Consider the following 13,173-nt stretch of genomic DNA (forward strand, 5'->3'; position numbering starts at 1 on the left):
AGGTATTTAATAACGAGGTGACAGCGCCCAGCACGAGCGAGCCCTCTGCCACAGGGCTGCTCGTCTGCACAGAAGTGAAAAGGGGCGGAGCCTAAATAGGCGAGTGACGAGGGAGGTGGGAGGAGTCAGCAGGGCGGGGTGGGAGAGGTTTAAAAATGAGTAAATAGCGTCCAGCGCTTGTAGTCAGCGGGACGAGGAAGCTGCTCTCAGTCAGCAGAAGAGAAGGTATTTAAAACGAGGTGACAGCGCCCAGCACGAGCGAGCCCTCTGCCACAGGGCTGCTCGTCTGCACAGAAGTGAAAAGGGGCGGAGCCTAAATAGGCGAGTGACGAGGGAGGTGGGAGGAGTCAGCAGGGCGGGGTGGGAGAGGTTTAAAAATGAGTAAATAGCGTCCAGCGCTTGTAGTCAGCGGGACGAGGAAGCTGCTCTCAGTCAGCAGAAGAGAAGGTATTTAAAACGAGGTGACAGCGCCCAGCACGAGCGAGCCCTCTGCCACAGGGCTGCTCGTTGTTGATATTTCTTCATAATATTTTAATCCCAAAGGTGGTTTGTTTGATATAACAAAACAAACTTGACCGTGTTTTATCCTTATTTTCCGGCTCAACCTAATTTATGTTTGATAGTTTGTAAGCAAAAGGCTATCAATCTCAGAACGTCCACGGACACTCAACTACTTATATCTGTTAGAAAACCTTACACCCAGTGTATTCTCGCACACTGGCCAGGTGGGTTAGATGAGTTATGTGCATTGCTGAGATTGACACCTCTTTTTTGGTGCTCACTCTTCCAGGGGTCCCATGGCTTCCAAGGTCTTTTGGGCAGGTTCCCAATTAGAGGACATTTTGAGATCAGCGAATTGGTCAAATCTTTTCATACCTATTATTATAAACCTGTGTGCATACAGCTTCTTCTATTGTGATAAACATGCTTTGACCACGCATAATAGGCGTCTCGGGTCCTGCTATAAAATGTATATTCTCCTAGTTTTTATGAAGGAAAGTCTTAGTTTTATTAAAGACACGGAGGCAAATACTATTCCACCACAATTTGGTAATAACCATGTTTTACTGCCTTGTAGTGCCCGCGTCTACAATTTCATCAGCAACAAAAGGCATCTTTGAATTTCTGCAGGATCATCAAGTCACTGGCATCTCTTCAGAGTCTATGATCCTTTTGAATCTGAATATTCTTCCTCAAAAGTTTTCTTTAAAAAGCAGCTTTATAGACATGTTTACTTTTTTATTTGAAGTTGCTATTGTGTTTCTCATTTTACCTATGTTTCATAATTCTCATCGGCTTCTCACTCAAGAAAAGAGGACTGTTCACAGTCGAGATAGGTACAATAGGGGTTCCATTCCCTGGATAGGTTGTGAACATTTATTTTGGGTTTATTGATTCTTGTCTGCTGCTATTGAGAATAAAGCAATTTAAGAGAAGCATAATACTTGTCTTTGTGACTTTAATAATTGTAAGACTTTCCTTCACAAATACTAGGAAAGTCTACATTATTTGGTACACTTAGGGGAAAGGATGTGCCATTATGGCCAGAGCTGCATCTTTGCAAAAATGAAACAAGGTTCAAGTTTAGCTGTCGGCTCAACATCTGTGATTCTAAGAAAACCGCTAAATCTCCTCATGCCTAAAACCAAATTAATTTGCTCTTCTGTAATGCTTACTTCTGTCAGGCTACATTTGGGCTATGTTATGGTGATATTTGGGCTACATTCTCGCTCCTTAGTTCTCTGGTAGCCATTTTGGGAGAACTTTTTGTATGAAGCTCCATAATTCCCTCATTTACTGCAGTATCCTGAGAAGAAAATGCTTTCAGTTTTCCACTACAATTTCATCAAGATGGTGTTCAGATGTGACACACTTTTGCCATAAATTCAGAATGTTTGCACACCCGTTTTTTATTAGAATAATATAGTAAAGCTGTTGATCAGCAGGGAGTTAACTGAAAGTCTGCTGCTTGTGTTGAAAGTCTATGTTTCAGGTCCATGTCCGAATGTTTGAATGAAGAGGAAGATATTTGAGAAGTCCTTTAAAGTGTGCCCTAATTTTACTTTCTACAGCACTTACCATAATTTCTATGGGAAAATAAAACCCTCTTTGTGTTCCTTTCTAAATTAAATGTTTTATGTTTAATCAGTTTGACTCAATCAAGATGGCTGAAGGACTGCCACACTTTTGCCATAAGTAAGACTGTCAGCGCTCTGGTTGTTCTTTAGAACACTCTGGGAGGCTGCAATAGAACACAGGGGAATCAACTGCCAGACTGCTGCAGTTGGAAGTACATGTTTTACTAAGAATATCAGACTTTATTCTCACTTGTCTGAGAGAGAGATAGTGTAAGTTTACTGAAAATATGGTCTAATTTTAGCTTCTGGAGCTCCTTCCATTTCACCTCTATGAGACAATCATGAAAGAAAACAGTTTTCTCTCAAAAATGATATGATTAAATTCCAGCAGAAGATCAGCATTTTCCACAGGATAAAATCACATAGGAGCACACCATAATTCCTAAACTTGGTATGAGACCACCAACAAATGGTTTATATTATAACTAGGATTGGTTATTACCCTTTGTACGTGCTCTTTTTCTGACCCTCAAAAGCTCCAATTCACTACAATGCTTTATAATGCTGTTCATGTCCCAGAGTCCTGTAATGGCTGCCACAGCATGTTGTCCATGTTGTGGCCAGCCCATATGGGGGTGGGGACTTTGGGGTGTAGGTGTGCTCCCCCTACCCTCTTACATATTTTTTAAATTCATGTACAGGACACAGGGACCAAGGCCCTGAGTCTTGTAAAGGCTGCCAAAACATTTTGTAAACCTTCCAACTTGCGCTCCAGGCAGTTAGAGTGGCTGCCTGGTGCTTAGAGGTGGGGTAACACCACCCAACATCAAGACAGGCCAGCCCTCACCTCGTTCCTTTTACAAATGCCAAACTGGTAGCATGTGGGCTCATATTAGGGGAATATGTAGCTTGTAAGATGGGTCCTATATAAGAGTGCTGGAAGTCTATTACAAAATCTATGAGTCTGTTCACGCAAGTTCAAGAGGACTTCCTATTGCCAAAAACAGAAAAGGCCTATTATTTATAAATTATACATTGGCTTTACACCTCTGATCACACAGACCCAGATGATGAAGCATGTAACCTGGAACGGTGAGTGATGGGAATCTATACAATTGTGGTATATTCCTTTTAAGAGAGAGTCTTGGACAGGTATAGTATCTGTGTTCTTTATCAATAGACCCCGGGATATATGTTGTGTTTATACGTTTATAGTGGGGCTGAATATCCCGTTGAGTCTTTATATTTTGGCCTCTGACCCTACCTAAATTGTAGTGTATTATGTCATGAATTTAGACCCTGAACCTTGAATGGAGTTTCAATGGTGGCTAGACCATTAAGATACCTGGAACAACTGAACAATTTTCGTTTGGGCCACTGATCTTGACTTAGAATTCGATGCAAGCTTGACAGGTTGCGGCGCCCGGTGTGGTCAGACCTCGACTAGAGGTACATGGTCTCTTCAGTAGTCTACAAGCACATAACATGTTTAGAGATGCTTGCAGGACCCTTTGTAAAAACAAGGAAAGTTACTCTTTTCTTTTGATGGATAACCTCATGGCCATCAGATATATCAATTACCTAGGAGGGACACATTCCAAACCCCTGGCAGAATTGGCAAAATGTTTTGCTAATTCTGGGCCTGATGTATATCTTGGTGGATGGGATACTCCATCACAAACAATATACCCTCCCCCTTATCACAGGACCATTATATTCTATGGTTCTTGTAATACTATGGACGGAATAGCCATCACATTTGTGACGGAATATCCCATCTGCCAAGATTTAAATCAGGCCCTTAGTCTTGCCCACAAAATACAAGTAAAAGCAGAATATCTTCCGAGCATTCTCAATTCAGTCACTGATTAGCATTTTTTAATATATTTAAAAAAAAAGGTTTTATCTAGTACAAACTTGACCCAGGAGTATCAGAGCCCTTTGCAGCGCGTACACATTAGCAGTTACATGGCATGCACAAGGTATAAATGTACAATAATAGATGGTGAAGTAGATGGGTGAGGTAGTTCGTAGGTATCGATGATAGGATGTTACAGAGGAGGGAAGAGGAGAGGCACAATTGTTACAAAGGTAGGGATATTGGAGACTCTTTGAAGGTTTAGGGGGAAGGGACAATGATTATTTTAAGAGGTAGGGTTCAGATATTTGTTAAGGAGAAGTAGTTTGAGTTTTTTTCTGAAGTGAAGGAATGAATGAGTGTTACTTAGGTCCAGTGGCGGAGCATTCCGAATTCTGGGCACATTCCCAGAGAACAAATGGGTGAGTGATTTGTTTTTATTAAATTTGGGCTAGATCAAGAGTAGAGGGTTTGAGATTCGCAAGAGTCTCTTTCAGCCAGCCTTTGACAGTTTATTTGCAAGGTAGATAAGTGTTTCAGTGTAGAGGGCGTTGTGGGTTATGCAGGAAATTTGAATACAATTCTCACTTCAATTGGTAGCCAGTGGAGATTTTTTAGTGTGGGAATGATGTGGTCATAGCGGCTCTCCCAAGAGAGTAGTCTGGCTGCAGAATTGAGTGTGGTTTTCATAGGGATAAGATAGGTATTTGGGGTTCCGGTGATCAATGCATTACCGTGGTCCAGTTGGGAGAGGACTAGGGATTTCACTATAGTCTTTAAGTCTTCGGGAGGATGAAGGGTTTGACTTTTTGTAGAAGCATTGATATGGTCTTTAAAGTTCAGGTTTTTGTCAAGTGTAATTAATACCGACTTGACAGAGTTGGAGATAGAAAGTTTACAGTTAGGTTTTTATTTTTAAAACATTTTTTAAAACTTTTTTTATTAAACTAGCTCAATAGACGGTACAATAATATTTGCCAAAGCATACATATTGGAGTTCTGTGTACATAGTTTAGGAGCACAGGGGACTGGGTGGGGTGGAAACCATCACACATTCAAAGAAGGATTACAGTTAATCGATAACCCCGCTATGGTTAGCTAGGGGCCAATCGGCTAATTCATGGCTCTCCAATGACCCCCTATAAGCACACCATGGTGCCCACACCTTCTCCTGTTTCTTAGCACACCCTCTACTTTTATACAAAATTTAATCCACCCTCTGACACCAATCGAGATCCTTCTCCCACTCTGTCACTAAAGGGGGGAGTGGCACTCCCACCATCCCTTAGAAATATTAAGTTTCACGATCCCCACTGCCAGCTTAAGCCAGCTGTTTACATATTTGGACCAGACTATCTCTCCCTTAATTACAAGCAGAAGCCACTTTGCGTCTAGAGGAACGTCAGTTCCCACCACTCTGGCCATTATTGCCGTGACATTGCGCCAAAACTGCACAATCCTTTTAATAGAGTGCTCTATTCTCGCTCCGCTGGGCGCCATCTTGTGGGACCTACTTTGACTGCTTTGACAGTGTGGCGTGCTGCGAATGTGAGCCTGGGCTGGGAGGATCGCTTGACGTTGGCGACGCCGCTTTATGCTTCGGAACGTCTGGGCGGTCTTTGGTCTTCCAAGGGTTTCGACCGTTGGGACTTGATTGGGATCTCTAAAGTGGGGGATGTATATTCTAAGGGTTCTGTGCGCCCGTTTCAGGCCCTCCAGGCTGACTACGGCCTGAGTAGTCGGGAATTCTTTCGTTATTTACAGGTCAGGCACGCTTTGGTTTCGGTGTTTGCTCCTGGTGAGATTCCGCCTGACTCTTCCCCACTTGAAGACCGTATCCTTGACGAACATCTTCCTGATAGCACTATCTCCCTGATCTATAAAAAGTTGATTAACAATCGGACTGACTTATTGGCCCGACTTCGGGAACAGTGGATGGGAGATGGGTTGGAACTTGATGATGAGGATTGGCAATCGGCCCTCTCCTCTCCGAAGGAGGTGGCTATACCGGCTCGACTGCGTCTAGTCCAATTGAAGATCCTTCATCGGGTGTACTTGACGGGACCGCGACTGGTGGTGATGGGCTTTTCCTCCGATGGACTGTGTAAGCGTGGATGTGGTTTGCGTGCTACTTTCCTGCATATTCTTTGGGAATGCCCGATGGTGACTGCTTATTGGGTGGCCGTGCTTGATCTGATGACTGTGGTGACAGGGATATCCCTGCGACCGGAACCTCGTCGCTGTCTTTTGAATGTTTGGGAGCCCACGGACTATTCGGTGGCACAGACTAGATGGGCCACCCTGGGCTATATGATTGCGAAGCGAGATATTGCGCAACTCTGGGGGGCCTCCAGGCCCCCTGCCCTCTCGCAATGGGAGGATAATATGGATTGGTCCATGTTCCGTGAGAAAACTGTCTATGTGGCCAGGGGTAGACCCAGGGCATGGGTGAAGGTGTGGGGTCAATGGAACGAATACCGTGGCGACATTTGTACTCCTCCCCTTGTGGACGCTATCGAGATTACCCTATCTCCTTAGGCTAGCGTTCCCGGAATCTTTATATAGGGACTGAGCTGGTGTCTCCGGCTCTTCCCCCCTTCTTCCTGATCTCTGCCCCCCTACCCCCCCCCCCACTCCATACTCCTTAGTGCTTAGGATATTACTACTGCACTTCTGCTGCTGTCCCCCCCTTGCGTCCCTTGAGCTGACCTTCAGTGATACATTCTCGCCTTTCTGTATGTTTGTTTTTTCATATATATAAAACCTGTTTTGGTCCTGTATATAAAGTGGAGTATTGCATTGTTGATTGACGGTTACCACTGCGGGCATATGTGATATGTGTCTACTCCTTTTTAGCGGCTGGCCCGTGTGGTTGTAGGCCCATCCTTGTACATTTCTGCTTGCTCAAATAAAGGTTTTTAAAAAAAAAAAAAAAAAAAAAAAAAAAAAACTGCACAATCCTAGAGCATTCCCACAGAATATGAAAGAAAGTACCTTCACTCTGGCAGCCTCAGCTGCACTGTGGTGATGGGGCCGTTCCAATCTTATGTAAAAGTGTCAAAGGGTAATAGAAGTAATGCAATATCCTGAGCTGGACCAGTCAGAACCGTACTCGTATCGCTATTTACCTTGGGCCCTGGAGTGCCTCTTGACTCTTCTCATCATCTGTGTTACCGAGCGGCCCTTAAGGCTGTCAGCTGGTCAGGCTGGTTGTTCATAAGCTTCCGATATATTGTTGAGGTTGATTTTTTGGGGATAGAATCAATGAGTTGTCTGTCCTCGAGGGGAGAATGGTAAGGGAGGGAGGTGCTGCCATGCAAATGTGTCAATAGAGCATGTGTGAGCCTCAGGTAGTGAAATCCCTGGGTCTCAGCCAGGTCAGATTGAAGTGACAGATCCTCAAATGGATGTGGGGCCCCTCCCCTCCACACATGTCCCAGTTGATCTATTCCTATATTCTTCCAGCCTGTAAAACCTTGTAATGAGGCCACCTCTTTCAACCCGGCACCTGCCCAAAGCAGCGTTCTGCTGGTCAGTTTGTTCTGCCACCCCAGTGCCTGATTTGCCTCCCTCCAACATGCAACTGCTCCCGCTGTGTGCGGAGTCCATTTAGGGTTCTACTTTCGTGCATACAGCAGCAGCTCACAGTTGCCTGTTGGCATGGTGTCCCAATCTACCAGTTAGGCTTTTAAGCCAGTTGTGGCTAGTGTGTCAATAATAAATGTTTATTGTTTAGTTAATTGAAACCTTAACAGTTTTCCGCATGGATAAATAGAGAGCAGTAAAATATCTTCATATTTTTAAAACAAGATTTCTCAGTTTTGGATAGGGTAGGACATTCCTTTAGGTTGGATAAGGCACAGTTTTGTTTTGTTGGTAATAAGATTTAAGTGGTTGTTGGTCAGTCAGGATTGTACCATGGAGTGCTGGATGTCTTTAGATAATAAGTTATTGATGTAAAGTTGGATGTCATCTGCATAGAGGTGGTAGGCGATTGTGTCTTGTTTCATGATCAAAGCAATATATATATATATATATATATATATATATATATATATATATATATATATATATATATATATATATATAGAGGTTGAACAAGGCAGGGGACACATTTCTAATTGGGGAACTCCCTGAAGGGCTGAAACTGCTGGTGAGGTGGATTGGTTTAGTTGGATTAGATGCGATAGGTGATTCAGGTAAGAGGTGAACCCATGCAGGACAGTACCATTGATGCCTGCACGGTGCAAGAGGGTGTTTAAGAGAATTTTGTGGTTGACTATCAAAGGCCTCAGAGAGGTGAAGGAGGATTAAGAGGCAGGTCTGGCCAGCGTCTAGGGATCTATGAAGATCTCCCGTGATATTTAGGATTGCAGTCCCCATGCTGCAGCCTTTCCTGAACCCAGATTAGAAAGGTCGTGCGTGAGCCTTTGCCACTCATTATTGAAGGATTGGCTTCTGTAGTCCCTCACCTCACTGCCACTGAGGTTTGTGTGTCGCCGGAGTTCTAGGCACCCAGTACTGTTGGAAGACAATCTCTTCGTTATGCACACACAGTCCCCTGCCGCTGGTCACCCCAGGCCTACAGGAGTGGGTAGTGCGACATGTCTCCCGTAGCCAAAGTCTTTACGACCAGTCCTGTCTTGTGACGCTGATGCTCTATATAATGTGTCCCAGTTTCGCTCTCTGGGGCACTTCGCACCGGGCCTCCTTAGTCTGCCCAATCAGTATGTTTCGGGAGAGTACCCCTCCTCTCAAGACCCCTCAAGACCTGGCTGTTCGAGCAGGAGCAGCACCCCCCCCCCCCCTAGCGCCTTGAGACCCTCCGGGTAAGTAGTGCGCTCTATAAATGTCCTTGATTGATTGATTGATCCTCCGCACCCACCGGGCTCTGTTCGCTGTTAAGAAAGCCTTTATTTACTTATTTGTTCGCTGCTCACAGTATTGTCCAGTGTGCTTCAGTTATTCTGCACGTGTGGTGTGCGTATCTTGGATGCTGCCATCTTTGAACCCCACACAGCGCTGATATGCACCCCCGCTGGCCACTCGCAGTGGTCGTCCTCGTCGCTCGTCACCATTGGTATCAGAGGGGTGGGTGGGGGTCAGCTCTCACTCCGTCACACCGCTCACAGGCTGCCCCTCCTGCCTCGACAGCGGGTGCTTCCGTTGCGCATTGGTATCTCAGGCACGGATCGCCCGCACTGCCACGCGCTCAGCTGGTCACCTTAAAAATGTAGTCCGCGGCCCGATCGCTCGCCTGCCGTAACTTCGTGGTCCGGAGTTGGAGGCTCCAGACCTGGATCGTTCAGGTCCGCTTCACCTCCGCAGTGAAAGTACCGGCTTTGGGACTATGTAGAATGCGGATAAATGTCCGGATTTATGGGGGGATTCAATCTCACCCTTGGAGCTCCACTATGCTTGGTTGGCCGCAACACCCTGTTTTTTTTGTGTTGTATTTTAATAGGAGTACAATTTTGTAATCCACCTCTTCCAAGATACAGTCAATTGTTGGATGGTAATTTGATTTTACGAATGTTCATTGACTGGACAGAAGATTCCTCCCTTTCTCTCAAAACGATTTCTGCAGATTTGACAATGTTATTATGTTTAATTTCTATAAAACGTCTTTCAAATGTCAGAGTTGTTGATATTTCTTCATATTACTTTAATCCCAAAGGTGGTTTGTTTGATATAACAAAACAAACTTGACCGTGTTTTATCCTTATTTTCCGGCTCAACCTAATTTATGTTTGATAGTTTGTAAGCAAAAGGCTATCAATCTCAGAACGTCCACGGACACTCAACTACTTATATCTGTTAGAAAACCTTACACCCAGTGTATTCTCGCACACTGGCCAGGTGGGTTAGATGAGTTATGTGCATTGCTGAGATTGACACCTCTTTTTTGGTGCTCACTCTTCCAGGGGTCCCATGGCTTCCAAGGTCTTTTGGGCAGGTTCCCAATTAGAGGACATTTTGAGATCAGCGAATTGGTCAAATCTTTTCATACCTATTATTATAAACCTGTGTGCATACAGCTTCTTCTATAGTGATAAACATGCTTTGACCACGCATAATAGGCGTCTCGGGTCCTGCTATAAAATGTATATTCTCCTAGTTTTTATGAAGGAAAGTCTTAATTTTATTAAAGACACGGAGGCGAGTACTATTCCACCACAATTTGGTAATAACCATGTTTTACTGCCTTGTAGTGTCCGCGTCTACAATTTCATCAGCAACAAAAGGCATCTTTGAATTTCTGCAGGATCATCAAGTCACTGGCATCTCTTCAGAGTCTATGATCCTTTTGAATCTGAATATTCTTCCTCAAAAGTTTTCTTTAAAAAGCAGCTTTATAGACATGTTTACTTTTTTATTTGAAGTTGCTATTGTGTTTCTCATTTTACCTATGTTTCATAATTCTCATCGGCTTCTCACTCAAGAAAAGCGGACTGTTCACAGTCGAGATAGGTACAATAGGGGTTCCATTCCCTGGATAGGTTGTGAACATTTATTTTGGGTTTATTGATTCTTGTCTGCTGCTATTGAGAATAAAGCAATTTAAGAGAAGCATAATACTTGTCTTTGTGACTTTAATAATTGTAAGACTTCCCTTCACAAATACTAGGAAAGTCTACATTATTTGGTACACTTAGGGGAGAGGATGTGCCATTATGGCCAGAGCTGCATCTTTGCTAAAATGAAACAAGGTTCAAGTTTAGCTGTCGGCTCAACATCTGTGATTCTAAGAAAACCGCTAAATCTCCTCATGCCTAAAACCAAATTAATTTGCCCTTCTGTAATGCTTACTTCTGTCAGGCTACATTTGGGCTATGTTATGGTGATATTTGGGCTACATTCTCGCTCCTTAGTTCTCTGGTAGTCATTTTGGGAGAACTTTTTGTATGAAGCTCCATAATTCCCTCATTTACTGCAGTATCCTGAGAAGAAAATGCTTTCCGTTTTCCACTACAATTTCATCAAGATGGTGTTCAGATGTGACACACTTTTGCTATAAATTCAGAATGTTTGCACACCCGTTTTTTATTAGAACAGTATAGTAAAGCTGTTGATCAGCAGGGAGTTAACTGAAAGTCTGCTGCTGGTGTTGAAAGTCTATGTTTCAGGTCCATGTCCGAATGTTTGAATGAAGAGGAAGATATTTGAGAAGTCCTTTAAAGTGTGCCCTAATTTTACTTTCTACAGCACTTACCATAATTTCTATGGGAAAATAAAACCCTCTTTGTGTTCCTTTCTAAATTAAATGTTTTAAGTTTAATCAGTTTGACTCAATCAAGTTGGCTGAAGGACTGCCACACTTTTGCCATAAGTAAGACTGTCAGCGCTCTGGTTGTTCTTTAGAACACTCTGGGAGGCCGCAATAGAACACAGGGGAATCAACTGCCAGACTGCTGCAGTTGGAAGTACATGTTTTACTAAGAATATCAGACTTTATTCTCACTTGTCTTAGAGAGAGATAGTGTAAGTTAACTGAAAATATGGTCTAATTTTAGCTTCTGGAGCTCCTTCCATTTCACCTCTATGAGACAATCATGAAAGAAAACAGTTTTCTCTCAAAAATGATATGATTAAATTCCAGCAGAAGATCAGCATTTTCCACAGCATAAAATGACATAGGAGCACACCATAATTCCTAAACTTGGTATGGGACCACCAACAAATGGTTTATATTATAACTAGGATTGGTTATTACCCTTTGTACGTGCTCTTTTTCTGACCCTCAAAAGTTCCAATTCACTACAATGCTTTATAATGCTGTTCATGTCCCAGAGTCCTGTAATGGCTGCCACAGCATGTTGTCCATGTTGTGGCCAGCCCATATGGGGGTGGGGACTTTGGGGTGTAGGTGTGCTCCCCCTACCCTCTTACATATTTTTTAAATTCATGTACAGGACACAGGGACCAAGGCCCTGAGTCTTGTAAAGGCTGCCAAAACATTTTGTAAACCTTCCAACTTGCGCTCCAGGCAGTTAGAGTAGCTGTCTGGTGCTTAGAGGTGGGGTAGCACCACCCAACATCAAGACAGGCCAGCCCTCACCTCGTTCCTTTTACAAATGCCAAACTGGTAGCATGTGGGCTCATATTAGGGGAATATGTAGCTTGTAAGATGGGTCCTATATAAGAGTGCTGGAAGTATATTACAAAATCTATGAGTCTGTTCACGCAAGTTCAAGAGGACTTCCTATTGCCAAAAACAGAAAAGGCCTATTATTTATAAATTATACATTGGCTTTACACCTCTGATCACCCAGACCCAGATGATGAAGCATGTAACCTGGAACGGTGAGTGATGGGAATCTATACAATTGTGGTATATTCCTTTTAAGAGAGAGTCTTGGACAGGTATAGTATCTATGTTCTTTATCAATAGACCCCGGGATATATGTTGTGTTTATACGTTTATAGTGGGGCTGAATATCCCGTTGAGTCTTTATATTTTGGCCTCTGACCATACCTAAATTGTAGTGCATTATGTCATGAATTTAGACCCTGAACCTTGAATGGAGTTTCAATGGTGGCTAGACCATTAAGATACCTGGAACAACTGAACAATTTTCGTTTGGGCCACTGATCTTGACTTAGAATTCGATGCAAGCTTGACAGGTTGCGGCGCCCGGTGTTGTCAGACCTCGACTAGAGGTACATGGTCTCTTCAGTAGTCTACAAGCACATAACATGTTTAGAGATGCTTGCAGGACCCTTTGTAAAAACAAGGAAAGTTACTCTTTTCTTTTGATGGATAACCTCATGGCCATCAGATATATCAATTACCTAGGAGGGACACATTCCAAACCCCTGGCAGAATTGACAAAATGTTTTTGCTAATTCTGGGCCTGATGTATATCTTGGTGGATGGGATACTCCATCACAAACAATATACCCTCCCCCTTATCACAGGACCATTATATTCTATGGTTCTTGTAATACTATGGACGGAATAGCCATCACATTTGTGACGGAATATCCCATCTGCCAAGATTTAAATCAGGCCCTTAGTCTTGCCCACAAAATACAAGTAAAAGCAGAATATCTTCCGAGCATTCTCAATTCAGTCACTGATTAGCATTTTTTAATATATTTTAAAAAAAAAGTTTTATCTAGTACAAACTTGACCCAGGAGTATCAGAGCCCTTTGCAGCGCGTACACATTAGCAGTTACATGGCATGCACAAGGTATAAATGTACAATAATAGATGGTGAAGTAGATGGGTGAGG

The sequence above is a fragment of the Lissotriton helveticus genome, chromosome 10, assembly GCF_964261635.1.
Source record: "Lissotriton helveticus chromosome 10, aLisHel1.1, whole genome shotgun sequence".
Lineage (NCBI taxonomy): Eukaryota > Metazoa > Chordata > Amphibia > Caudata > Salamandridae > Lissotriton > Lissotriton helveticus.